Here is a 4,309-nt window from a genome sequence, read left to right as displayed (position 1 = left end):
ATCATGTGAACTCTAAATGGTCAGGCTTAACATTTCTTCCAATTTAATGGAATACTTCTCATGTCCATTCTCTGGATTAAGAACCATCAACCTTTGAATTAAGAAACCACAGCCTTGAGGAAATAGAAATAGAACATTTCAAGCTGTTCAGTTGGCATAATAATTAATGATGAGTCTGCTGCTCATTTTCAAGATACAAATACTCCATTTATGGGAAACAGCACCACATATGGTTAGTGAATCAGGGCACCCACCACATCTTGTAGGATAGCAATTCACTATCACAAGAGCTTGTGTGTCAGCTGTGCTTGACTAATAACGGGTTTTCTCTTTCCTATAGGGACAGCTGCACTTGTGCACATGATAAGATCATGAACAGAAACCCTTTGTTTCACTGTTTTTTTTTTTTCTGGCTATAAATAAATTGCTTAGTCCAATGCTAGATTATCGAAGAATTTCCTGACTCTGAGTAAAGCACTTGGAAAGTCTTCAAATAAGATTTTACATGGAAACATGGCTGACAGGAAAGGCAAATGCATATGCAGGAAAATAGTCACTGACCTCCAAATGTTGGGTTAGGTCTACTGTGATCATCTGACACCAGCTATTAGTCTGGTCCCTGATGTGTGGTACAATGTTAGTGGTTCAGTTCGGGTCATATTTCTAGGTAAGCAGGACATCAGAAAACCCAGTAGCCCTTGAAGCTTGGTTAGCTGCAATTCATATTGTTGAACCCATGCATGAACCCCCATGACATTGGTTTATGAGTGTCTCTGGGAAAGTTGGGAAAGGTGACTGACTAAAGTCCATGTGTTGAAACATTATGATTATTAAGAGTCCCCTCCTCACTCATGGCATTTAGATAAATATTCACTTGAATAGCATTTATTTTCAACTGTGGCTCATTTTTGAAAGGTCTAGTCATAGCCTTTCCAGAATAGTGGTGTCTTTCATCCTTCAGCTGTATTTATTCTAAGACCTGATGATCTGTCAAAACTAATAGCCAATGTTATTAAATTGCTGTTCTCTTTGCAAAGTGAGCATCCGATGTAACTCTTCAGTTTACCCACTGTTGTGATTTTCACTCTTTCAGGGCATCTCTGATGATGTCAATGATGCAACTCCAACCAGCATATCATCACTGTGGGCACACACATGATGGGAACCTCCAAAGGATGCGATGATTTAATGTTTAACATTAGGCAATATTATCTCTATTCCTAACCCTTGGACCTCTATTGAGTTAGCAAAACATTTTAAAGTGAGGACAAGCACTTGTAGAGTTTAAAAAATAAAAACTACAAGACAATTTCCTCTAGAAATATTCTTATGTAGCAATTTTTTAAATGTGGCATAACCAAAATCATTTTAATCAATTTAATTTATATAATAATTTTATAAATATGCATATGTTGCATATACATCACTGAATAAACTTAATAATAAAAAGGAATATTATATAAATATGTGTAGCCACCAGTATCAAATAAATATATATGTACCTATGTGTGTGTTTAAAATAAATATATACATTTTTCCATAAATGAGGTAAATTTTACTGTATTCATTAAAATATTGTTTAATCTCTTCTTTAGTTTCCTTTCAGTAACTTTAAAAATTAATTACTAAATATTCATATTTTTGCCATCAATTTAAGAAAAATTACTTTTATGCCATATCAGTCAGCATTTACACATTAATGATTGATAACTAATGACTCAAAAGTCAGTGGCTTATTACACTAAATATTCATTGTCATGTTCATGGATGCTCATGTTCACAATCATCTGGTTGATCAAGGCAGAGCTCAGCTGTACGGTTCTGCTGCAGGCACTAAGCTTGTCTACAGTCTATTCACTGTATTTATCTGAGGCCAAGGCTGAAGGGCAGTGACTACTGAGGGCAAAAGATTCTCGTTGCAGGTTGCAGGAAGGAACAACCTCCCCAACCAAACTGCACAGGTGAATTAAGTCCAACAATTTCTAATGAAAGTTCACACCACTTTTAATTTATTGTTTTAATTTAGTAAGTTTTAAAAAATGTTTACTCTATTTAGTTGTAAAAAGTATTTGGTCATTACATGAACAAATAATTGTGTTTTTCAACCTTACAAATGTTTTCAAATGTAAATTTGCATTAATTAGAAAATAAAGCTGGATGTGTTTTCAACATGTGGTTTTAAATACACATTTTCTAAATGGTCTTACTGGGGAAAAAAATCTTTACCTGAGGGAAATATACCCTATTTTTTTTTGTTTCCTAGAGATTCCCAATAAGGGATCCTCCCATGCAATTTGGAAGTCAAAAAATGAAGACTCCATATTATTAATTGGCACCTGAGACACACAGATGGGCAGAGTTGTGGACTGGAGAGGTGCTACAGGCAATTGAGAGCATCAGTGTCCTCAGCCCTGGGTTTCCCAGATAGGCCTGAGGACCACATGGTTCAACAGCCCATACCTTCAGGGGCAGTTGCACTCTGGTTCCTGAGGGAACACCAGAGAATTCTCTGATTCTAGTATCAGCTTCCCTGACTACTATATTCCAAGCTTGGAAAGGTTAGAGTGTGAAAGTTCATCATAGGAATTGGGTCATTATTGTCATGCCTAACTAAAACTGCATCAAGAAACCAGCAGGGAAAAGCACTCAATGTACAAACACTGCTCGCAGAATGTAATTCTCTGCAAGTTTGACAGCTGAAACTGCCTGTTGTGACCTGAAGCCAGTTTTATCTATAGCCTCTGAGATAACTTGCTACAACTCTAGGACTAATTTTGCCCGCTACCATTGCTTACCAGTGGAAGATGCCCAGTTCCCCAAACCCTTACTCATGCCATGGAACTTTCTTAAAGAGTGACAGGTAAAATGTTTTCCGATTCTGTAAAACCTCTAATCTCTTTGTTCCTCGTAGATACCGAAGAACACCCGGTCTTCCTATGTGGCCCTTATTGTAGTTCTTTTTCCCAAATAAAACATTACATTTAGAGATTCATCTCTACATTTTATTTTCTCTTCAACACTAGTTTAGACCATAATTCACTGTATTAAGAGAATTCCTTCTTAGGATTTCGTGGCTTCTCCTTTGCTGTATGAGTCCCACCTGAAGCCATAAACCAGACTCTACAGGTTTTTGTAATAATCTCTGTCCTTCATTTAAATCAGGACGGGTATTAACATATTTGGCCTCTGGGATAAAGAGAATATAAGAGTTAGGGTGCAGAGGAGGCTTCATCATCCACTCTACCAATACCATCAAAGTGTGGCTGAGTCTGAAAAATGCTGTCAGCAGAGGCAGGTGCCAGGAGGAGCAGCAGGGGCAGCCCAGCCTCACATATCTGCTTTTCTAAGGAGTTATTCTTTTGATTTGTAACACTGTGGGAGGGAAACTGCTCTCCTGCTGAAAATATAAGTTATAACATCTTCAGGCTGTAGGCTGCTGATGGTGAGAGTGAAATCTCTTCCAGATCCACTGCCACTGAACCGTGATGGGACCCCAGATTGCAAACTGGGTGCAGCATGGATTAGGAGCTCAGGAGCTTTCGCTGGTTTCTGCTGATGCAGGCTAACCCCAGGCCAATGATCTGACTTGTCTGGAAAGTGATGGTGACGCTGTCTCCTAAAAATGCAGACAGAAAGGACGGTGACTGGGTCATCTGAATGTCACATCTGGCACCTGAGATCAGAAACATAAAAACAAATATCCACACAATTAATCATGTTGGAAGAGAACTTCCTTGAATTGCCAGGTACTGAGCACACTGGTTGAGTAAATTCTTAGCGTTCTTCTTCCTTACCTGGAAGCCAGAGCAGCAGGAGCCCCAGGAGCTGAGCGGGGGCTCTCATGTCCATGTTGTGTCCTGATGGGACTGACTCCTGCACAGAGTGTGACCAGCCTATTAAGAAGTCTTCATGGCAGGGGACTGTGTTCCGGGAACATGCAAATCAGCAGGGGGTGGGCAGGCTGGGCACTGCTGAAGGGTTGGCTCATCTCAGTAACTCAGCACAGGGCACTGTCCCCAGGGTCCCAGGTCAGGCCAGGGCAGCCCAGATTCACCTTCAGAGGCCGTGTTCCTGAGGACTAGATGGAGAAGTGTATTACGTTTTTGTATAGAGATTGTTCAGGAGAATACACTTGTTTATAAGGAACACACAGTAAAGTCTTCCAAGGCGGGATTATCAGGTCTTCAGTATACTCTTAAACAGTCCCAGTAAGAGGAGGGAGGGTACTATCTGCTGCACTTACAACATTTCTGTGTGTGTAAAATTGTTCCTTTTTAAAATAAAAATCAAAGATAAATTTTATTAATAT

At 39.4% G+C, this 4,309-nt stretch overlaps 1 pseudogene across 1 annotated transcript; it reads right to left on the bottom strand.

Annotated features, from left to right (window-relative positions):
- Window positions 1–3,185: 3,185 nt before the first annotated feature.
- Window positions 3,186–4,057, bottom strand: LOC702537 (immunoglobulin kappa variable 1-9-like; annotated as a pseudogene). Its single transcript, XR_013402654.1, has 2 exons — window positions 3,795–4,057; window positions 3,186–3,673 (listed from the first exon to the last, which is right to left on the bottom strand). The product of XR_013402654.1 is annotated as an immunoglobulin kappa variable 1-9-like (transcript).
- Between the last annotated feature and the right edge of the window lie 252 nt (window positions 4,058–4,309).

Source organism: Macaca mulatta, chromosome 13 (assembly GCF_049350105.2).
Source record: "Macaca mulatta isolate MMU2019108-1 chromosome 13, T2T-MMU8v2.0, whole genome shotgun sequence".
Taxonomy (NCBI): Eukaryota; Metazoa; Chordata; class Mammalia; order Primates; family Cercopithecidae; genus Macaca; species Macaca mulatta.
This window is presented reverse-complemented; position numbering and strand designations above follow the sequence as displayed.